At 33.5% G+C, this 25,247-nt stretch overlaps 1 protein-coding gene and 1 long non-coding RNA gene across 3 annotated transcripts in view; one reads left to right on the forward strand and one right to left on the reverse strand.

Moving 5' to 3' along the window:
- Positions 1–25,247, forward strand: part of CSMD3 (CUB and Sushi multiple domains 3) — a 1,186,187-nt gene that overhangs the window by 962,531 nt on the left and 198,409 nt on the right. The gene's annotated exons all lie outside the window — the stretch shown is intronic.
- LOC309615231 lies at positions 16,842–24,273 on the reverse strand. Its single transcript, XR_014236654.1, has 2 exons — positions 23,264–24,273; positions 16,842–17,145 (listed from the first exon to the last, which is right to left on the reverse strand). It is a non-coding gene; the product is annotated as an uncharacterized lncRNA (long non-coding RNA).

Here is a 25,247-nt window from a genome sequence, read left to right on the forward strand (position 1 = left end):
GTGTATTGGTATGATGTACATATTTAAAATTTTCTTCCCAACAACATATTAAAAACTTGAATTCAGCACTGAAGAATAAAATATGCTTCAAAAACCCAGATCTGGGTTTGTTTTATAACTATTCTGATTCTTTTATATCCAAGATCAATTTTGTAGTTTGCTAAGATTTAAACAGTGTCACATAGGGAAGTCTGGGATAAGCTATATAACCTTGCTTTCCTTTTACCTGAGAATTTTACAGGCTTTATGGCAGTGTGGTCTGGCAGATTGTATATAAACAGATCATAAATCACAGCTGGGGAGGATGTCACTGGTTCCATGGCAGAAATGTAAGCCAAGTGAGCAGATGTCATGGAGAAAATTAGCATCTAACCAAGGTAATAAATGATCCCAAGCTTTGTGAAAAAAAATATTTCTAAATAATGAATATCTTTATATCCAATAAAACAGAAACACCATTAAAAGCTAAATTTAAAAATCTATCTTTTAAAGATTATATTTATAAATAATTGTTGATGTGGTTCACTAACATTTTTTTTTTTTTTAATTTTTTAAATTCTATTCTTGTCTGCTTACATTCTTTTTATGTATGTATGTATGTATGTATGTATGTATGGCTTTGTTGGGTCTTCGTTTCTGTGCGAGGGCTTTCTCTAGTTGTGGCAAGCGGGGGCCACTCTTCATCGCAGTGCGGGGGCCACTCTTCATTGCGGTGCGGGGGCCACTCTTCATCGCGGTGCGCGGGCCTCTCACTGTCGCGGCCTCTCTTGTTGCTGAGCACAGGCTCCATATGCGCAGGCTCAGTAGTTGTGGCTCACGGGCCTAGCTGCTCTGCGGCATGTGGGATCGTCCCAGACCAGAACCCGAACCCGCGTCCCCTGCATTGGCAGGCAGATTCTCAACCACTGCGCCACCAGGGAAGCCCCCACTAACAGTTTTAAAAGGCCATAAAATTAATCAAACAACAAAAAAAGTACACTTAAAAAAATAATAGTTTTACTTTAAAATCATATTGAATGCTTCCTAAAACTTTTAAGAATAATGCTTCTAACAGAATTTTTAAAAGATATATTTTTGGCTTATTTTAAATATTTCATACTAATTCTAGAAAAAAAATAGAAAACACAAAGAATTTGTTTTAAACCATCCATGCCTCCACTATCCAGGCAAATTACTATGAAAATGTAGGCTTTTTTTTTCTAGTATTTTACATGAGTTTTAATGAAAAAGTAAACAAAGAATATATATCATTTTCTATTCAATGTTTCTTATGCAACTAAATATTCTTCATCATTTTTAATAGTTGCATAATTTTTATTACATTGTATTTTTGTACCAAAGTCTATTTAATCATTTCTATAAGGCTGGCTATTCAGATTGTCTCTTCTACCCCTCTTTTTTACTTGACAAATATCATTGTAATAAACATGTATATCAGTCTTTGGCTGTATCTCGGATTATTTTCTAGACTAGATTCCCAGAAGAGGAATCGCCAAGTCAGAGGGCATGAACTTTTTTGAAGCTCCTGATGATACATATTTCTAAATTGCTTTCTGGAAAGATTTGTCCAATTTACAGTCCCACCAAGAAGTGTAAGAAATTGCCTAGATCATTGAACTCAATTGCTCTTTTGAAACAAAGCTTATGTCACTTAGATAGAAGCTGCAGGCCAGTCAACTACAAGTTCAAAAGCACTTCTTACAATTAAAATGTCCAGGAAAAAAATATGTTCAGTAGGAGCCTCATGGGATTCTCATACCCAAATGAACTCACCAAGTTCAGTCCCCAGCTTTGCTGTTTCCAAACCAAGGTTTGAACAGGCCCCTAGAGACTTAAGCTTTTTAACAACACTTACTGATTTATAAATCAGATGACATTTTAAAAAAATTTACACAGAGAAATATATATGCAAGTAGGCCAAAATACTAATTTTAGCAAGCCAATAAATTCCTTCTCTGATTGGAAAGTTTTAGAAAACTAAAATCTGAAGGTTAGTTTATAGTACAGAATCATTTAATAAAGTAATTCAGTGATAATAATGAGTTCCATTTTCAAACTGTTACAGCCTAAAACATGCTTCTTTGCTATAGACTATATCCTCACATTGCTTGACCGACAAGTAATTGTTCTTTGACTTTTATTTTCTACTCTGCATACTGGGCATCACTTTTCACTTATGTTTGGGTGTTTATCAGTATGCAAGACTATATCAATTTTCATTAGGTTGGTATTTTGAAATCATTGTGCTGTCATCAGCAAAAATACAAGAAGAGCTTATAGCTGGTTGTCTACAACCATCTCAACTTCTGCAGGTTGTTTTTTTCTTATCAGTTGTTCACTCCAGAAATGAAATTATTAAAGCTTCCATGTTCTGGAGGTTCAAACTATTTGTGATATGCACCATTCTGTGCACTAATTACAATGTATGAAAATGCAATTAGTCTTAAATTTCACTTTTCAAAAATCATATTAACCTTTGACAGTGTGGTTCTTAAATTTGCAAACAGCCTAATTTTTAAATCTAGCGTTCAGTCTTAACAGAAATATGATATTGGACAAGTTTCTTAACCTCTCTAGGCCTCAGATTTGTCACCTGTAAGATGAAGCTAATAATCTTATAGTGTTATTGGGTACATATAAATGACAGACAGTGGTAAGCACCATACAGAAGATACTACATTGTATCTAATGGAAGGTGGAAACATGGGAAATATTGGCCTGGGATTTGAATGGTAGATACTATCTTCCTGTGTTCAAATGAGCCTAGGAAGACAACCTAAAGGTTAAAAGAAAAAAAAAAGAAAAAAGTGTTTTAGGTCAGGAACTTTGTTTAATAGAATCGCTAAAAAACAAGATTTTTTTCCCCAAGAGAAAGTTGACAAGGGTAGTGGAATTTCTGGAAGCCATATTATGTAAGGCATATTTAAAGAATAGGGAACATCTCAAGGAAGGCTTACTGGCAAGGAGCTGTATAGGAAATAATGTGAATGGATGGGAAGAAAATGCAGGAAGGCAAATTTTGGCACACTGTAAGAAAAGATGATCTAGAAACTAGGTTTTTCTAACAAGAAATGTGTTTCCTTATCACACCATGAATTTTCCATCACTCAAGACATTTACGTAGAGATTGTAAATGGGTACCTACATGTATTGGGAGGTTGCCCTGATACTTCCTGAGGTCCATTTCACTCTCCTGGTTCTTTCTCTAAACTTTTAAGTGGAGGAGAAAACGATGAAGCAGTGCTTTAGATAAATGTTTTATATTTCAAAACAGTCCTATCACTTTAATTATTTGCTCTTAAATATCAGTTTCTACAGATTATTTTCAAAGACTGGCTGTTTTTTCTTTGAAGCATCTTTATATCAGTGTGTAATATATTTGTGGGCTATCTAAAACATAAGATTGCTATCTTATGAGTTGTGTCCAAAAAAATACATCTTATATTTGTTTATGTCTTGCAAGATATTTCAGCTCAGCAAATGTTAAAATTATTTCTGATATGAAATAACTGAAACAAAAAGAGGTAGTATCAATTTATATCCAAGTACTCTTAGAGTCATATTTTGCTTAAGTGCTTTGAAACTTCTAATATCTGCCTCTATTAATATATAATTCTAAAATATCAGCCTGTATTCATATTATAAACTTTATACCATATTTTATTTCATAGTATGCTTTTCTAATTTTTTTCTAATTTATTAGAAAAAATGTTGTTTTCAGATTATAGACAGAAACTGAACTGTTAAATCCCTTCAGTTGTAGTGTTTTAAAATAGAAATAGTAGACATTTGTTATTTCCTTTCAGAAATGTCTGAAGTCTCAAGACAAATAGATGAATCATTCAAAACAAATTCCAGATGGTTGAGCCTGAAAAATATATGTTATTGCTGATTTAACAAGCAATATACATTGATTTATACAATTGGAATTTCCAGAGGGCACTGGCCTTAGGTGACACTTGATCCAGTGGGTAAAACCATGGCACCCAGTACCTGATTCTTCTGTCTCTGTGCTCAGCTTTTCACAGTATCAGCTTCATCATAAGACTCCTCTGAATGTTCCATGTCTATGTCCCCAACCTTACTCCCACACCACAAATCAAGGCTCTGCCTTCTTGGAGGTAAACTGGCTTTGACAGTTTCAAACTTCATGATTTTTATGCCACACCATTAGAATATTGAGTCTCTTCTGATTATTTGTTTAATACACGAAAAAGGAAAGGAAGCTTTTTTTTTTTTTTAATTTCCAAGAAACCCCCCCAAATACTTCCTAATATCTCAAGGACCTTGATCAGGTTACATTTCAATCCCTGAACTACCCACTAAGGCCAGTGAATAAGAAATATTGATTTGCTTTAACTGATTAAGTTTACACCTGGGCTGGGTGTAGAACCAGTCCCACCCAAATCATCTGAGTTCAGAATAAGGTTTGTAATGCAGGAAAAAAAAATAATCAAGGTATGCTTCAAGAAAAATAAATTCGAATGGACCTAGCGTAGCAAACAAAACAACAAATTCACTCTACATATGGATTACTGTTCCCAAAGATTCCTTCCAGTTCCTAACAAAGAGCACCTTGGATATTCACCCCTCTTAACTTTAACTACTCCAGGTTTATAATTGTAAGTTCTTTCAAAAGCTTTGAAAAAAAAAAAATTAGCACCATATTAAGTCAATTAAAATTTGATAATTACAATTTTCATGATTATTTGTTTACTTATGGAATTAAGTTTTTCCAGTTACATAAACTATTTCTATCTTTTGTAGATTCTCAAAGATATTTGTTCAATTTTTAAAAAAGAAGTAAAAATACTGAAGTGAGAAATAAAAAGTAAAAAAAGGAGGAATTTCACATATATAACAAATATTAGCACTCTTTCTGTTGGAAAAGAATTTGTAAAAACTTTGCAAAATAACCACAAGAAAAATACAAAAACTATAAAATCAACAGATCTACAAAAGCTCTTCATTCTGAAACCATAGGTGGAAATCAGATGAACAACTCTGTTTTAGCATGTCCTAAATAGCTCTCAAATGTCATACCTGTTTACACATAAATTTTAAATGCCCTTAGCAGTAGGTCTCGAAGTGTGAGCTGCCTGCATAAGAATTATTTAGGAGGGTTAATTAAAATGAACATTCTTATGTACACTTAGGTTTGAGGGTCTCCTGATTTATAAATCCTACACTATGTATTTGATTCTTGGTGCCCCCAAATGTTGTCAGTATCAGTGGGCCACTATGCTAGAGTTCTTCCCATATCTAATAATGTTTTTGATATCTTGTGAAGATATTTGTGTTTGTTTAAGTAAGATAATTTGTTACTGAGCATGTGATCAGGGGGCACAGTATAGGCAGGGGACACAGGATAACCTAATGAGTTGAACGCAATTTATGTCTTTAGACTGCCAAGTTTTAAATTCTGATCCCAACACTTCTTAGCTGTATGTGCTCAGGAAAGTTCAGTGATCTCTCTGAGTCTTGGTTGACTCAGGAGTGAAATATAGAAAAATATTAAATTCTAAGTTTTATAAAATCTCCTTAGGGAAAAAATATGTGCTTATCTCTTCCTAGAACTGTTTAAGAAAAGGTTTTGTTGTTGTAGTGGTGGTAAGAACACTTAACATGAGATCTACTCTTAACAAAATTTTAAGTACACAATACAGTAGTGTTAACTGTAGGCACAGTGTTGTTCAGCAGATCTCTAGAGCTTATCCATCTTGCATAACCGAAACTTTATACCGTTAAACAGCAACTCCCCGTTTCCCCCTCCCCAACCCCTGGCAACCACCATTCTACTCTCTGTTTCTATGAGTTTAACTCTTTTAGATACCTCATATGAGTGGAATAATGCAGTATTTGTCCAGAAAAGCTTTTAATAATATACCTTCTGTTACAAAAATCTAAACAATGCTGGAAATTAAAGTTGTTACTTCTCCACTATCAAACACTTTGACTCTTTAAGTGCAGTATTGTAGTCTCCATTACATGAAAGAAGGAATTTCAACAATAAGCACCAGCTTATGAAATTACACTTGAACATGATTTTGTAAAAAATAGTTTCATATGGTAGCTGCCATTAGGCCATACTATATGTATCTTATCACAGAAAAATGACTATGTATATTTCCCCAGAAAGGGTTTTTTTCCACCTCCTTTCTTAGCAGTGTCTAGTGTTGAACAGTTTTCTTTCTTGGAGCTATTCTTAATATCATATGCTTCTTTTTAATTTTAATCATACATTGTTAGGTATAGTTTACATATAATAAAACCCAGTGCTCCTAAGTGTACAGCCTGATGACATTTGACAAGTTTACATACACTTTTGTAACGATCACTCAGATCAATATGAAGAACATTTTCATTGTCTAAGAAAGTTCCCTTGTGCCCCTTTGCTGTCAATTACCCTAACTCTCTCCCCCCTTTCCTAGGAACCACTGTTGTCATTTTTATCGCTATAGATTAGTTTGTTTTTTTCCTGAATGATATATAAATGAAATATTACTATAGGTACGCTTTCATGTCTGGCTTTTTTGTTCTACATGGTTTTTGAGATTCATTCATGTTATTGTGTGAATCAATAGTTTGTTGTTGTTTTTGTTGTTTTTAATTGAAGAATAGTCTTCCATTGTATGAACCACAGGGTGTTTATCTATTCTCTTCTTAATGGACATTTGGGTTATTTCCAGTTTGGACCTATTACAAACAAAAGTTTCTATGAACATTGTTGTTCAAATCATTTTGTGTCCATATGTCTCCAGTTTTCTTGGGTCAATACCTATTCATGGAATTGCTGGATCACAGGTTAGTATATGTTAAATTTCATAAAAATTGCCAAATAGTTTTCCAAAGTGGTTTACCATTGTACACTCTTTCCAACATGTATATTAGATTTGTACTGTATGCTCACCAGTATTATCAGTCTTTTAAATTTCAGCCATCTTGTATGTATGCTTCATTTTAAAACCTTTTCCTGTAATTCTTCTGTAACCATGAAGCAATAATTCAATTAAATGAATCACCAAAACTATGTGGAACTTATGCATTCAGAAAAATTTATTCATCTCTACTACTAATATTGAAATGCAGTATGACTTTGAGAAAGTTACTTAATCACTTTGTCCTCCTTTTTCTTTTCTGCAAAATGGGGATAAGTACTGTACCTACCTTATAGGGCTGTTACGAAGATTAAACAGTGAACATATACATAGTGCTTGGGACAGGGTCTGGCATGTAGAAGCATTCAATAGCAGTATTTACTATGTATTAATAATAACAAATGTAATTAATAAATACTATTGAAACCATGGTTATTATTAAGGGCCAGACATTTGCTAGCCATTGAGAGAAGAATGATTGTCGAGACCAGATGTTATCTGTCCTTATGAAGCTTATTCTTGTTGAAATTAATATAGCCGACTTTAATATAACGATAGACATAACTAGAGCAATTTCCCTTCTCACTTTAGCTTTTTTCCCATTCATCTGTAAATAGATGAGCCAAAAAGAAGAAAAAAGAAAGAAACCTATATGCTCACCATATTTGATCAAGAAATTGTACAAGCAACATCCCCTGTAGAGATTAATATACTACTGTTTTTCCCATGACATTTTCAAAACTATTAATAAGATGTATTTTTCCCATTTATATCTTAGAAATTTGATTTTGTTGAACTATGCTCTTTTATCCACAAAAATTCATATTTCTCAAATTTTAATGGAATAATTCATTTTTTCCTTCATATTTGGACTTTGACCAAATTGCAGTTAAATAATCATGAGATAAGTTATTTCAAAATAATTTTTTGCTACTGCATGTCTTGTTTTTACCTGTAAGGGTCATGAATAAGGGTCGGACCTATACATTTTATGTCTCCTGTGTGTCACTGTAGCCCCTGGCATTTAGTGAGAGAAGAAGAGCATTTACTTAGCATCACTGTCCTGAGCACTCTGCTAAGCAATTTATGTAAGTTTTCTAGTTAAATCCATACCTAAATGCCTGGCACCAGGTAGACACTCAATAAAATAAGGAAGTGAAGGGCAAATAAAAAGGGAAAGATATTATTAGATAGAGACTAAGGTAATGCATCAGAGAGACTCCCAAATACAGTGGCTTGAACAAAATAGGAGTCCCATGAAGACAGTCCCATGATAGACAGGGTCTGCCCAGCTACTCTGCTGTGACATTCCTTAGACCAAGCTGTTGGCCTTGTCTGCATGGTTGAATCTGACTCACCTGTGTCACATTTGCATTCCGATTTCTGGGAAAGGTCAATTGGATGAAATGGAGACTCATTTTCTCTTAAGGATAACACAGAAGTTGTCCGCATCACTTCTGCTCATATTCTGTTGGTGAGCACTTCATCACAAAACTACATTAGTCTGCAGGGAGCCCAGAAAATGGAGTTTCTAGCCTGGTGGCCATATGCCCTAATAAAATCTAAAATCTAAAATGACTGGGGGATACTACGTTGTCTAAGCTACAAGAGAAAAGGAGAACGAGGTAAAAGTGAAGGAAAAAACATCTTTCTGAGGTGTGTCAAAATTATGTAATTTTTAGATGGAGATATTGAGGCTCAGAGAGTTAAGAAATTTACCTATGGTCTTACACTTACTAAGTGCCAGAGTTGAGATGTAAATGCAGGTATTGCAATGCTAATAATGATGATAATGATGTTCCCAAGCTCTACACTCTTTCTATTACATCTCATGCCTCCATAGATATTTCTTGTATGTATACACACTGTTTATCTAAAAAGGTTTCTACAGATTATGTACATTTATGCTATCATTATTGAGATAATTGTTCCAGTCACCAAAAAGAAAGTATTATTTTAAAATTATATTACCTTGCATAGTATTTTTCAAAGCACATTTAGATACAGAATCTCATTTTATCAACCACAATACTTGTGAAGCATGCAGAGAAAGTATGATTATTATTACATATGAGAAAACTGGGGGAGTTTTAATGTCTTGTAAATACAGCCAGAATACAAGACAGTGACTAACAGCCAAAACTAAAATCTATTCCTTTCCATGCTTCCTCAAAATCTGGGGCCTACTTTGGAAAAGATTCAGAAAATTCATTTAAAGTGTAGTGTAAAAGCCTATTTTGCAAATATCCTGCATCGAGTAGTTGCTGTACTGGGTTATACTTGTTTTTAAATTTACTTAACCAAATTATAACTATCCATTTAAGAGCCTGTTGTGCACTAGCCACAGCACAATAAATAAGACGTATCTATGACCCCTTCGGCCAGTTTAACACTACCTAGAGAAAATTAGGGATTCCCTTCAATTCATTTAGTAGGTTTTCATAAATGAAAAAACATTTGAAGGCAGTTGAGTTATTTTCCCTCCTTCCTTACTTTTTTTAAAAAAATTAACTATTACCCTGCTATACCCAGTTATTTCAGATTTCACGTAGAAAATCCAAGAACATAGTTAGAGACTGTTTTAAAAAGAAATCCTGAAATTAGTACTGATAACACCATTCTGAAAATCAGGACAGTATGAGATGTCAATGAGATTAATTTAGTCACTTACGTAGAAAAGTTGACCGTGAACTCAACAAAATAGCACCTTAGTGACTCCAGCAAGAATCTGAAAGGTCAGCTCTCTATCACATGTTAGATTTTGTAAGGAGAAATCAAAATCTGTCTCCAAGAAAGTCTACCTCTTGATCAGTTCTTTTCACAAAGTCACTTCTTAAAATGGCAACAGCTGGTCTCAGGCTCTTAAATTTAAATGGGTCAGTTTTTACTTATATTCATATTTTTTGTCATTGTAAATGCTATGGTAACTTTCAGTGTGAATGGAAAGAAAATGATAGAATTCAAGAAGCATATCAGAGATAACTCTTCTGGTTTCAGTGATTGGGCATGACTGGAGAAGTTAGATGATATGAAGAAATCCAAATTGACTTTGTACAGTTTCAGTGAGTGAGAACTTGGTCAATATTGGAGTTGTTTTTAAGAGAGATTTTAGTCTCTGCCTTTCAAAAGTCAATAGTGTGTGGGGGTAGATGAGACACAACAAATGAAAAACTAAATGAAAATATATCCTCAAGTGCTAAGTGGTACGTAGAATGGACCTTGAATAACACAGAAGGGAAAAGGAGGGAGACATCACTGAAGTCTGAGTAATGAAAGGTATCTTCTTAGAAGCTAGAGAACCCCTCTTGGGCTTTTTAGTTATGTGAGCTTGGAAAAAATCACTTTTTTTTCTCTGAATAATTCTACTATATTTACCAAGCATGTGACATATTTGTAAGAATTAACATTAATAAAAATACTGCAAAGCCACCGACTTGGACTCTAACAAAAAATAGTAAAATCTAACAAAAGAAAAAAAAGTGTATTCTGTCATACAAGAAAAGCTTTCCATATCCAAATTACATTGTTCGTATAGTTCAGATCTGTATGGATACATAGCCCTAAAAAAGCTCCAAAGAGAAAACAATAAGGTCTTTTTGCATGCCTACATTTTACCGACATATTTATTCCTGTATTCAGAGATTCTTTCATTCGTCAGTTCAGTGATCATAAATAACACTGAGCCCCTCATTATGCCAAAGGCTATGGGCAGAGATGACTCCTAATCTGAGGCGTTCGCAATCTGTTCTCCTGAAAGAGCATGTTCAAATTATAGATAAACTCTTCCTTTAAATAAGTATACACTAAACTACAGTTTTATTTTCCCTTTTATAGGACATTTAAAATGAGTGAAATATAGCAGAACTCGTTTGCTTGTTGGAAATAATTGACAGAAATACATGGAACACGTTGGAGATAATTAAATCTATTGATACTTCAACTAATTTCAACTGTTGATTTTACTCCAAAAGCTATTCCTTTTCAGCATTCTAATGTTGATATAACTCTTCATTCCCCTTTTGGTTCAGGTACTAAAGCTTATATAAATCCAGTGAATTTCTTTATGGTGTAGCCAGAACCTAACTTAATCAGCCTCTAGCTGTGCTCAAATAAGAGCCTGTCATTCAGCCAACTGTAAAGTCCACATTGGATAAAGACTAGACACAAAGCCATGAGGATTTCCCACTGAGCATCCACAGTTGACTACTCAGAATGGCATTCACTTTCATTCAAATGCCATATGTCTCTGCTTTGTGTGGATTTGTAACACATTTCTCTTTATTGATTTACTGATTTCAGCTCCAATAATACATTTAAAATGCCAGAGTTTCAGTAGACTCCAATTACACTAGCATAAAACATCCAGATAGAGCCTAGGAAGAAACAAATATTACTAAATAACAATGCAGGTTGGGGGAAAATGTGCCTATGTATACACAATAAAATAAAACTTGTCCTCAGAATTTTTTTAAAGCAGACAACTACTTCTGTTGCTGGGAACAGTTTATTTTAGTCAGCAGTATGGGATGTAGTACATATATCATACTATAAATAATTTTATACATGGATAAAAGAAGGGGACCTTTTTTTAGATGCTTATGTCTTTGTCTTGATTCTCTTTGTGAGTGAAGAATGACTATAGCAGTGATTTTTTTTATCCCAAAAAGATGCAGAAAAGAATTAATCTTTTCTTACCTTATAACTTTCTTTATCATGCTTATTTTAATATATTTTATATTGCAATAAGTTATATACATGTCTGTCTTTTCTGTTAGATCAGTTTCTCAAGGTAAGAAGAAGCCATATAATAATCACTAGAGTACTTCTTAAAAATGTAGATTCCTTAGCCTCTATTTCAACATTATAACTAAGGTTCTCTGGGGACTGCTCCTCCACAAATTCAAAAGCATCTAAGATGCTTCCCATGTGCACTCTATTTGACAACCATTGCACTAGATTGGAAATCACTTGAGGGAATATGCCATGTCATATTTATCTTTTATTCTCTTGTACTCAGAGCATTGCCACAAATGATTTTTAAGTTTAATTGGTTTAAAATGGTTTTCTTCATTTCACATCTATAGGAAATGCATTATGCTCATAAATACCCAAGAAATAATTTAAAAATCCTTGCAAAGTGTTTGAGAGAGGCCAAAGCAGTATATCCACCAATTAACATTGAGAACACAATGAAAAGATATATAGAGAAAAAGTGTACCTTGTCTTCAGCGCATAGTATATCGGGCGCAATTCTGAGATGAGAGAGGTCATAAATCATTTTTAAAGCTACCTTGAAAACTACCCAAGTTAAAAAATGTACCCAATCTATTGTTTTGTCTTAGTAAGCACTCTACTAACTGCTGTGAAAAATGATTACTTAACAAAAAATATTTTAAGTTGTTGCATCCTACACCCAGGGTTTATTAGTTTCCAGAGCCTAGATCTTATTTCACTGAAATGCACCTAAGAAATCTGACCCTAGGAATAAGCTCATGATGAATAAACAAGTTTTCCAATGACTTTCCTAGTTTTAAAAGCCAAGATTTTCAGTTTTGACATACAGTATACGTGCAGTAGGTGCAATGGTTAAGAGTCAAATGGGCTCGGTTCTAGTGCTGCTTATCTTTTATTAGCTGTATGATCATGTGCAATTATTTAGTGCTAAGTGTCAACTACCTTATATATGAAACAGGAATATTAAAACCTTCCTCACAGAATTGTTTAGAGTTTAGATAGTGTTTATAATGCATTTAGCACTCTGCTTATTGTTGATATCATTTTAGTGTTATTATTACTATTATTGGCATGTTTGTGAATTCAATTCTATCTCTCCCACCCCCAAAAAGTATTCTCTATTTTTAAGAAAAATAACTACTTGTTCATCACCTTTCCATACATTATTTTTCTTAAATCAAACTTAGTTTATTTTAAAAGCATTTTCCCAAAGCTGACAGTCCCCAGTGTCTCTGGTTTCACTTCCCCATGCAAAATCTAAACACTGTTTTGATTGCCAACTCCAAGAGTAGCTTCTGTACTGTCTTAAGAGCAGATGAAGTAATGTGCATCTCCCTGTTTGCTGAAATTATGCAGTCAGTCAAGATGTACTGTGAACTGAAGACCTACTCTGGTGAACTAGTCATTGAATTCGTTTCCAAAAAATTAGAATATCAAAGATTTTCAAGCTGGAGGCAACTTTACAAATAAATGAACTCTCTCTTTGAGTTCATGCCCAGAGGTGGGAATGGATACAGGTTTTGTGTGGCCTAAAGCTGATCTATTTGGAGGAGTCCTCTTTAAGAAAAAGAGTATGTTGCTTTCACAAATTTTGCCAAACCATATATTCTTGTGAACACATTGATGGTCCTCTTCCAGGGTCTTTGAAGGAGCCTGTGCAAGACAGGAGCTTCTTTAACTTCACAGTAAATTTACATTTGCCAAGAGGAATCAAGTGGTAATATTTTTTCTCTCTTTTGAGATGTTTAAGATCTCATTCTGGGGAAAAGAAAGCCCCACTATGAAAACACACATAGAACTAGTAACTAGTAATACAGCATTTTAGACACTATTACGTGATATAGATTATAAATACTAAAGGGCCCATAGAAGAGAGAGAATGCTTGTAGCTGTTTGGTGATGGAGAGTGAAAGGAACATGCTTAAAAAGTTACCTACAGAAATGATGATGATGATAATAACTTAGTAGAGTGGGTTGAAATTTGCATTTATAAGTCAAACAACCAACCTGGTATCAATCCCAGGTCTGCCACGGAAATTATATAAAAATAAATGCAATCATGCTGATCATATGTCAGGCATTATGTGAGGGGTTTGCATTATTATCTCATTTAATCTTTAAAACAGTGGAATGAAATAGGCTTATTTTATTACCTTGCCCCAAATCCTTTTGTTAGTGAGCCTTAGTGTTGGGTTTGCAACCCAAGTCTATTAGACTTTATTCATAGCTACCGCTTCACACTGCCTTGAACAACCTCTCAAGAATGCTTGGGCATAAGTAAAGATCTCTAAGTTTATTCTGTCAGCAAATGGAGGGAGTCTGGAGTTAGAATATTTAAAAGTCTATCCAATTTCCTGGCGGCTTTATCACCCATATCCTATTTAAGAAACAAAATAGCTACTAGATCATATGCACACATTAATGGGAATTTGCAAGTAAACTGTGCAATTACCATAATATTCATACAATAAATGCAAGAAATAATTGATCTTAACACAAAGAATTTACCACTGAAATAGGTGATTTACTACCTTCTTTTTAACTCACTAAATCCAAAAGTTAATTATTAACTTGAGTAAAAAGTACTTCTGCAGTCATTTGTAAAGCAAAAAATTATGATCATTGTTTGGGTACATTTTTTTTAAGGTGACAGATATGTTCCTAGACTTCTCTGCCCACAAGAACCAGACAGCTGGTAAAAACATAAAAGGAACATTCTTCATTCTTTCCCTGCTGTAGATCATTTCTGCCCTTGGGAGGTAGCTGTCTACAATGAGTTATTTTGTCTTCTCGGAATATGAGCTTACTCTAAATTTATTTCTAAATAAGCAATGATAGCACTGTTCTCACACAAACTTTTGTTTGAACTGATCAGCCTGTACTTCTGGAATAATAATTTAATTGGGGACATGGTTTTCTGTCCCTGTAATTCATGCCAAAATGTGGTTGGATCTCCATTACTAGTTTTAACAAAGCATTAAAGTAAATATTCTTCAAGATTAATATTTTGTCTTTATGTAGAAATTAATAGGTTAGCACCTAATATCATCACAAACTTTCAAATTTTTTGACTGACACCCTCATGAAGAAGAAATTTTTGCCTCTCAATACAGTTCATACTTAGTTTCCTTTTTTTTCCCTGAGATGTCTCTGATCTATTCTATTTTTTTTTCCTGTTCTATTCTATTCTACCCTGTTCAGTATTGTTCTAATTCATAAAAATATAATGCTTGTTCTGATCTAATAAATTGATTTTATTAGAGTCTTGACCTTCAGTGTGAAAACACTTTTTCTGAAACCTTGAGTATACAGTAAAGGGAAATACAAAATGTAATAGGCATGTTTTTCTAACTCTTGTGTGACAGGAAAATATTTATTATCATGTGAGTGTTCATAGTCTTACCCCTTCTTTGGATTACTGCTTTGTTCACTCATTTTCTTTCCTGCAGGAAGTATTTGCCAGTTTTCTTATGATTCGTTAGGATGGTGTAATGTCAAATCAAGAGGAGAGAGAGAGGGAGGCAGACTAGAGAGATGCAAGGAAAAGAAAACTGAAGTGCAGAGGTTAGGCCTGAGCCTAAGAGAGGTATATTCTCTAAGAGACAAGAGAGAAAAGTTGCAGGCTGGGCACAGGGGAGGAGAAGTTTGTTTGGAAAGGAAAAAGTTGTTACTAAGCATTATGTCCTCTCTACCCCATTTTTGTTATGTTGTGGTTATTATTACTCACTATGTAGTACTTCATGAATGCTTGTCACATAACCAGCAAATCTCTGAAAAGTAACATGTAGATATAAAGCATAGCAAGATTCACATTAGAGTGACAAGCATAGGTCAGTTCAAAAAATGTTCACTTTGTAGACAGAGTAGATTTCACAGCTCAAGGTGGCCTTCACATATTTACTGAGTAGTACAGTCTACAGAAATCATCCATCATTCCTCTGCTGTTCAAGCTCTGCCTCTCTAAAGAAATTAAACGGTAGACACATGCCATACCTCATCACCATTCATTTTTCTTACTGTCCTTTTCTCTAAATTATTACTAACAATCCACAACTTAAAGTTCACTACCATATGGTTTATGTATATAAACTAAATATATAATAAGAAACTGTCTTTTCAGGAAATTATTCTTAAATAAATGATCACCCCTGCTTTATATTACCAATCAGCTTTAAACAAAAATAACATTTTTAAAGTATTGATATTTTAATGGTAACATTAAAAACTAATTTTTCTATTTAGTAATTTTCTATTTAGAATATGCCTTTTAAACATCAAGACTAAAAGGAGACATCAGGTGTCTCTTATCCAGAGGTAGTTCAGCCTTCTTTCAGTTTTGTATCTCTTCTAACTGCTATTCAATGGCCTATATTCTAATAAAGTTTATTAACCTTAATATCTGTGAGGGTAGGGACTGGCTTGATGACAATAATATTTTAATTACCTTCAGAGCTTGATCTTGGGGCTGACAGAACTTAGGCAGCTGCACAGGCATCAACCCACAGAACTACAAATCTATCCCTTCCCCATCTAGAATCCCCATCTAAGTACCACAAGTGGAAGTGAAAACACAACACACTCACGTACTCACACAGGTACACACCTAACAACTAAATTAAATCCCTTTTTCTTTCTGTTGAACTATCTCTCTTTAGTACATTTGGGACAGGCTAATGTAGGTTCTGTATTATCTGTACCATCAATTTCTAGACTAGTGAACCGAGTATTCGCTGAAATCAGCAGTTGCCATCAACTGAAATTCTGAAACTTACTAATGTTTGGCAAAGGGTTGTTTACCAGGTTATTTGTGGGAGTAGTTTACTACATCTTCTAAGATATGTGTTGTCTGGTTCATAAATACTCTTAAGTTAAGATACATATGATAAATCCCATGTTTTGAACATAAAAAGGTATACAATTTTTTTACTTAAAAACCAATTTCACTCAGTAGTAATTAAAGAATATTGGTTTGAAGGAGCAACAAATTATCAGCAAGCTGAGGATGCCCACATGTTTCAGTCCGACCTTGAGTACCTGACATAGATAATGATTAATAAGATTGATTACATAGATGTGTGGATTTAATCACATAACATTTTTTTCACAGGATAATGTATCTACTTTAGGAAGAGTTATAGAGGGAGGCGACAGGGGTTGGAGATAACGGCTTTCTCCTTTTCTTAATTTCCAAAGGCTTAATTTCACCTTTGTCACTCTTCCACTGAATCATTTTTTTTTTTAATTTATTTTATTTTTTATTCACTTTTGGCTGTGTTGGGTCTTCGTTTCTGTGCGAGGGCTTTCTCCAGTTGCGGCGAGCGGGGGCCACTCTTCATCGCGGTGCGCGGGCCTCTCACTGTCGCGGCCTCTCCCGTTGCGGAGCACAGGCTCCAGACGCGCAGGCTCAGTAGTTGTGGCTCACGGGCCCAGCCGCTCCACGGCATGTGGGATCCTCCCGGACCGGGGCATGAACCCGTGTCCCCTGCATTGGCAGGCGGATTCTCAACCACTGCGCCACCAGGGAAGCCCACCACTGAATCATTTTATAGCTAATTCTTGGATTTGTTTAGGGAAGAAAGTAATGGAGGGGAAATAGAGAATTGGGGCTTGAAAACTGATTCTAAAGCTTCCTGACATGATATATATAGTACAAGTACTCCCATTCAGTAAACTTATGTTTGTTTTCCTCCCTGCCACAGACACGTGGGACATTATAAAAGATATTTGTAAGAAGATTTTATGAAAAAATTATTAGGGATAAATGAAGACACTGGCCTCAGTTTCCAAAATGATTGATATTTTATTGGCATTAGAAATGTATGGGTGTTGCTTAGAATTAGATTGTTAATTTGCATTGTTTTAACCTACTCAGGGCACTGGACACTTTTTTTTCTATTTCCACCTGTTGCTGAAGTACAGAAACTTTAAACGCTAATTCGTTATATTTCTATAAAGTCTACAGGATAGTGATTTCTCAGTGAATGTTGTTTACTGACAAATCACTGATAATTTCTAAACTTTAAGTTCTTTATAAAAAAGAGAAAAAGCCTTTGGTGACTTATTTCAGCAGAATAAGACTTATTCCATGTTTGTAAATGAGTTTGATGTTTTGGAGATTTTGGTTATAAACATTTTAAATGATTGTCTATATATATTAGTAAAATTCAATGTGATTTAGGTTAGGTTTCCCACAGTTTTTGGTGATTAACCACAGTTTCTTTTGAAACCCTCTGCCTGAGAAGAAATCCATGTAGGAGGCGCTGTATGAAGCCTTTCTTATATTTTTTTCATACTAGTAATACAAAAAATATTGCTGTAATTTCATGTTATCATGCCACACCCTGGGGTCATAGTACTCATTTCTTTTACCTATAATTCAGCGTTTAATGACTGTCTTCAGTGCTAGACTGCCGTTTCTATGAGACCTCAAACTGTGCCTGTTGTTTTTTACACTTGTGTCTGCAGTGCCTATTTCAGCATGAGTGGCTGCCATAAAGAATTATCTTTAAATAAGAACTAATGGCAACATGTGCATATCAGAATGGGTGGTGCAGGTATTGATACCTAGGAGTTCAAGCGAGTTAAAAATATGGGGGTTGAATGATGAGAATTCAGAGAGGGTTTAGGGAGGAGATGAGACTTATTTTCTGTTGGCTAAGTGGTAGATGTCATACATGTAGAGGGGAAGAAAGAAGGCATTCCAAGAAAGTATTAGCATAAACAGAACACTAAGGAAAGAATCTTAACTGCTGAATTTACTATACAGGGTCATAAGTGTATACTAATATGTTGTGTCCTCCACTAGCCTGTGAGATCCTTGAGGGCAGGGACTGTATATTCTCAGCTCCAAGAATTTTTATTTATATATTATCAGCACTCAATAAATATTTGTTGAATAAGTGGATATTAACCTGACTTCTAATCTGGCCATGAACTTGAAGCCAAATTTCCAGGGGTTTTTTTCCTTTCTATCTTCCTTAGATCAAATCTCTACATGGTTGCTTGGTATATCCAAGTTTTTACCTTCTATAATGAAATTATATAATGAAATCATACATAATGAAATTATAATAATATAATTCATATAATGAATTATAATTCATATAACTTCATATAATGAAATTATTTTATATCTCTGTTTTAAGAATATTTTTGTGTGTGCTTAAATTCTTAATACTCTGATTTTGGTTTGGCTTTTAGTGCTTCCACATCCCTTTTCGAGGGACTGAATAACAGATCAAGACTTTAAAAATCGCAAAACAGTTGCTATTGTGTAATGAGCATTAATAAAACACTAATATGGTTTAATGATCTCGAGTTCATAACAGAAAGTGAAAAAGTGCTTGTGAGTATTTTTCTTAGCAGTAGTTGTGGTACTAGAACTAGATAAACTAGGGAACTAGATAAACTTTAGAAATTAAGTGCCAGGGAAGTAGTTGGGAGAAAAGAAGATGAAAATATCAAGTTACTCATGTAGCGCATCTGCTCAATTCTACAGCAAAACTGTCGTATAGGGAAGTTAGATAATCAGGTTTACGTTGTAGATAAATCACTTTCATAAACGTGTGGAGAATGAAGTGGAATTGTTCCAGATTTATACACAGGGACAATAAAGAGGAGATGATATAGGCCTGAACTGAGGATGTAAGGATGGAAATGGAGAGGAGAAGGGTGGTCAATTAGAATCAAGACATATTTAGAAAGTAATGACTTGTGTGCTTTTATGTATGAGGCTAACAGAAGGAGGTACTCAAGGAAGGAGCATCAAGGGGCAGAACCTGTACCTCAGGACCTAACATGGACACAGAGTAGGTCATCGCAAATACTGTTAAAAGGATCAGGTGACCAGGAAGATGTCTTTCCTCAAGTTAGCAGAGATTTGGCAGAGAACAGGCAGCTTGTTTTTATTGGATCGGTAGCATTCTGTATTGCCTCCTGAACGACATGAGGCCATAAATCTCGAGTGAACTGAACTAAATATCCTCATTTTTGTTATTCTTTTTAAGCAACTTGTGACAATTCAATTTATATTTAAGGAAGCTCTGTCAGGTATGACTGATAATTGCTTAAATAATATTGATTGTTTGTGAGACAAAACAAAGAAAATGAAAAAGGAGGGCCATGCTGACGCAGTCTTTTTTAACACCTGGTGTTTAAAATGATTGCAAGGTATTGTGATTACCTGAAAATCTCAGCATTTCTATGTTTTTGGTACATAATTGGAATTCTACATTTATTGCACAAACGTGGTGAGTGCTAAGAAAGCAGGATACACAGGATACACAAATAAATATCAAGTAGTGAAGGAAAAGATATTTAAATTAAAATTTTAAAATAATATAATGACTTATATGACCAGAATAAGCACTGGATACTATGAAGACTTATATGAGCAACCCTCAATCCAATAAATTCTAAGGTAATGAGTACTCAGTGATAGCTTCTCTGAGCTGAGTCCTCACAGATGAATAGACACTAGCTAAGAAAATGATATAGAGAGTCTAGATAAACAAGGTCAGTGACGTTGGGGAGAACATAACAATTTTAGGAGATGAAAGTGGGGGCATCAGGCTGGCTTCATGAGTGTACAGGAAGGGGTCCCAGAGTGGCCAGGAACTACTCATTGAATTGAATGGAACAATTCCTTTTTTTTTTCAGCTTTTATATAATAAAATAAAAAATAAAGAATTAAAGATGACGTGATTCTATTTAATTTCTTTGATGCAAAAGAATTGTTTCTAAACTTATTATAGAAAGTTTACAATCAATGCAAACCATATTGAAATGTGCAATTAATTTTTTAAAATGTTTTCATACGCCCCCCACACACACCAATTCACCACTGCTATTTTATTTTACTTCGTGTTTTTGCCCTTGACCCACTAGAACTAAGCAAACACAATCATTTTTTTAGAGTAAGTTTTTTAATGATTTGGAATCCTTCCAGCTCACTTTGGTTTGTGTCCTCAATCCCCGTGTACTCTGCATTCCTTCATTTAAACAGTATTAACATAATAGAGCAGTGATTGTAAGGCAAAGAAAGAGATCTTGACTTATTTCATTTGAGTCATCCTATGTAGATACTTGGAATTCTTTATTTCTGTAAAGTTTTAAAAACTGAAATACAGTCCAAACTTCAGTAAAATTTTGTTTTTCCATATTTTTCAAAATTACACTCATATAATTAAAATATTACTCCAGTACATCTTTCCTTTATTGTACTATAACATTTATTTTCTTATTTTGAATTTTTACTACTATAATATACATTATTATATATAATTATTATTGTATAATTATACATATTATGCATATAATTATATGTATTATTATGCACACAGTTCAATAACAGAAATGTTTTCACTGTATTTCTTTTCTAGCCATTATTACTTATCCATTTTCTGATTATTAATGAAAACTTTTTACCATATGGAAAAGGGAATGTCCATTCTGAATGTGCAATATGCTTGATATGCCATTGTTTACTACAGTGGTTAAAGGTAGGTGTTAGTTCAAGAGACTTGGTTGTGAATCTCAGCTGCACAAGTTTCTCTTGGGGTGACCTTGAGGCCTCAGATTCCTCATCCTTGAAATGGGGATAACAGCTACTGCTCAGGGCATCATAAATAAAACCCAGGACAATCAAACTTCTGTCAGCATAAGTAAGTGTGGTGAATGTGGCCATAAAGAGTGACGGTAGACTTCCTTTGGATTTTTTTTCGTGGTCCCTTTTTACCCTTCACTGAATTTAAATGAATTACCTAACCCATAAATTAAATTCAGATTAACCTTAAAAAGTATTTGGAGTTCAGAAATTAAAATCAGAATATTATTTAAAATACTATCCTTATCATCTCTAAATATGAAAAAGTGTATAAAAATAGAACTTAGTCTATGATTTCTAATAGTTCTGATTTCAAAACTTTACCTGTAAGCCACATGTGACCCTTTTGCAGCATACTGTCCAAAGGCTTTCAGGGTCTCTTATTTATTTTGTAATATATTATGCCTAATAAATTATAATTGTTTCATTTTACGTGTGTTTTTTTTTTTGCTAAATGGTTATTGCTAATTAGGGTCTAGCATCGTTTAATTGTAAAGAATCTCTAACAACTAAAATTTAAGAAATAAAATATAATTATTTATTTAGAATAAGTATTATGTAAGAAACATTTAAATAACAAAATTTTTGTTAAATAGAAAAAGAAATAGAAGAATAGAAATGTGAAAATAAGCAAAAATTATCTGATGGTAGTTTGAATGAAAGTCATACATATATGGGCAACATTGAATACTTTTATGGGATTATATACTGTATCCTTGATCTCCAGGGAGAGTTTTGACAAAAACTGCATTAAAAACAAGATTTTATTCATTGGAGAAAAAAAAAAAAAGAATGTTTCATTGGTGTTTTAAAGTTAGTTACAAAGACTTTGTAAATCATTTAACCAACACACAATACAACATGCACAAATAATTTATGTTCCTTATAGATTCTTAATAATAATATGAATATAAATTAATTTTTAAGTATTTAGTTAAAAGTTATTATTAATTATTCTTATGTTTCGTGTGGTAAGTAGAAACAAAAGTAAATAGATTAGTTTGTTGTTTTTTAAACTCATATTTTTAGATGATCTTTCTCTCTTTTTACCTTTGATCAGGGCTTTGAACAGTTAACTATTCCTACAAGTAAATTGGGAGGAGTGGAGGTGATGCTATGTTAGCTCCTTTTGTACTCAGATACAAAATGATTAATTTCCAACCATTTTTCCATTGAAGACAATCCAAAACACATTTTTCACATAGCTTCTTTTAAAAGCTAAATGCTTTATACACTTCTATTAATACACTTTACACATATAAGTAAAAAAGCTTCTTTTATAATGTAATATCAGATATTTCCATGTGAATTGTAGCTTATTAAGCAATTTAGAATATTTAGAATGATTCTACACTTCACAACTTCTGATATATCTAAACAACATAAGGAACTTGAATACTTTATCACACAGTAGTACAAGGGCTTTCACCCTCTAACAGTGGGGAAAAAGAGATACAAATCTGATGAGAATAAGGCAGAACAAGAGTACAATCATTCTCAGACTACTACACATATCCATATTCCAATTTGAAAATACTACCCTTCAGTATAAACATTTTTTCCCATTTCTCCACCTTAGTGATCAACTTGGACATGCCTTTGAGTATAATGTTACAGGCATAAAAAGATTAAACAGTGTTTTCCATGCAGGTTTAGTAATTAAGTTATTCATGGCTAGGGACTTTAACCTCTCTTGTCCCAGTGAAGTCCCAAACCCTGTTGGGATATGATTCTTGATATTCTAACTGGAGCTTAGAATGCATTTTCCTACAGGATTGATATTGTAAATCATTCAATCTTTTTGTACTTCAGCTATCTCATTTGTAAAACAAAGAATTGAAACAGATGATCATGAAATCCCTTGTACAGTTAAAATATTCTATAATTTTCGTGAACACTGATTTCAGGTCAAGTTGATCTTGTGAGTTAATCTGGATACCTATCATTTTTACATTGTTCCCATCAGATTGTGCATTTTAAAATGTTAACAGCCTTCTGGTAATATCTTTCAGACACAACCCATGTGTTAGTTGTAGATTGGTCCAACATGAGATTAGAGACAGGTTATTTATTAATCACCACTGGTTATTTATTAAATCATCACTAATTTTCCATAAGATCTAGTTCGTTGTTAATGAATGACCACCTCTCAAAAATTGTATTTTATTAGCTCAGTGGAGGGTTGGTTTGTTTTAACATAATATGTCTATCAATTTTCTTAAAAGGAAATAAATTGATCTATATATGCAAAAGTTTGAATCAAGAGGCATAGACTCAAATACCAATAGTGTCATTGCTTATCAACTAGTGATATTAATCCAAATAAGTTTTACATGTGCACCAAGTGAAGGAAAAAACTGTCTCAAATTTGTTTCAGCCTTATCTGTATACCAAAATGATTTCTAGTCAAAAGTGTCTTTGTATGAAAAGCTGAAATATATTCATATTCAAGGTGTAGAATTTCCATTTGTAAGTTTCTCAGCAATTAATGTAGTCTTTTACACATAGTAAATAATAGCTAACTTGAAAAGGTACGGATATTTGGAATGAAATTTTGGGTGACGATTAGATGCTTTTGGTTATGATAATGATGATAAGGATGTTGCCAGTAATCCAATGACAAGGGCAACAACAGCGATGGTGAATGTATTAAGATAACAGTAGTGAGATTTGTTACTTCAGTTGTATTTAGAAGAGTAGCCCTTTCCAGACTAACATAAAATGTTTTTTTTTTCTTCCTGTGCTTATGGACAAAACAGTTTGAGATTGTTTCTGAAAAGAATAAAAATAACTATAGAAGAAAAGTCTTTTGGGGAACTGAAACAATAAATAAGACCATTTCTCCACTAGTACAATTCATTGTGTTCCTTGAACAATGCACCTTAGGTAGATTTATTTCAATAATTCCTTTATGCTCCTTTATGTGTATATATATTCCCTGTGGAAGGTTAAGGGACTAAAAGGATATTTATAGAATCTGATGATTTGGACTAAATGACTGATAAAGTCTCTTTCAAAACTGATACTCTATCATTCTTATTTGTTTCCATTGTTAAGTTTTCTTATTTGTTTCCATTGTTAGATTACTGCTATTACTGCTGAGCATCACATTTGGCAAAGTTTAGAAAAAATGAATGGTTAATTTCATTTATTTACAAAACCATATATTGACTTTAAATTTTTTAAAAGAAGAGATGTGAAAGGGCACAGGGTATAGTGTACGTTTTTGTGTGTGTGTATGTGTTAGTGTTATTGTGTATATTAAGCACCTGCTGGGCAAGATGCTTTACAGGTCACTCTTCACAACAATCCTATGGAGTGGGTATTATTTTGCAGATTAGGAAAAAGATTCAGAAAGATTTAATAACTTGCTCAAGGTCACACAATAGTAAATACCAAAGCTGATCAAATCTAGGTTTACAAGGCTGCAAATCACAGGGTCTTTATGACTAACATTTTATTTTGTAATAATTATGAATACAAAAGTTACTTAACAGATTCTGCTACTCCCTGAATTCTTAAATCTACCCCTAAAAAGTGTTGAGCCTACAGAACATAAAACAACTCATTTATTAAGAATACATCTTTATATAAATTATATAAATGATATTATTTTCAAGAATATAGAAATTTACTCCTCTATTGTTAATGATACTAAATAATTATTTGGTCATTTAGGACAAATGCATTTATAAATATACTATAAAATACATTCTCCATTTTTCTCAACAAAATATCCAAAAAATATTTCATTTTTTCTCTTTTGTTCAGAATCTGTATCATGGATCTTGTCAGGTTTTGTTGTAGTAGGATTTCCTCAATGACTTTCACGGCTGCTTGTTCACTAGTAGACTCCAGGCTCTATAGGTAATAATGGTTAAGGCAGGCTCAAGACAGGTTTGTATTCCATGAATTCAAGTCTTAGCTCTTCCCCTTGCTGGCTTTGTAATTTTTGATAGTTGTCTTAAGTTATTTAAGTTTCCATTTTTTCCATATTTAAAATGGAGATAATAGTGCTACCTCAAAGGTTG

The sequence above is a fragment of the Balaenoptera borealis genome, assembly GCF_965194805.1.
Source record: "Balaenoptera borealis genome assembly, chromosome: 17".
Classification (NCBI taxonomy): Eukaryota; Metazoa; Chordata; class Mammalia; order Artiodactyla; family Balaenopteridae; genus Balaenoptera; species Balaenoptera borealis.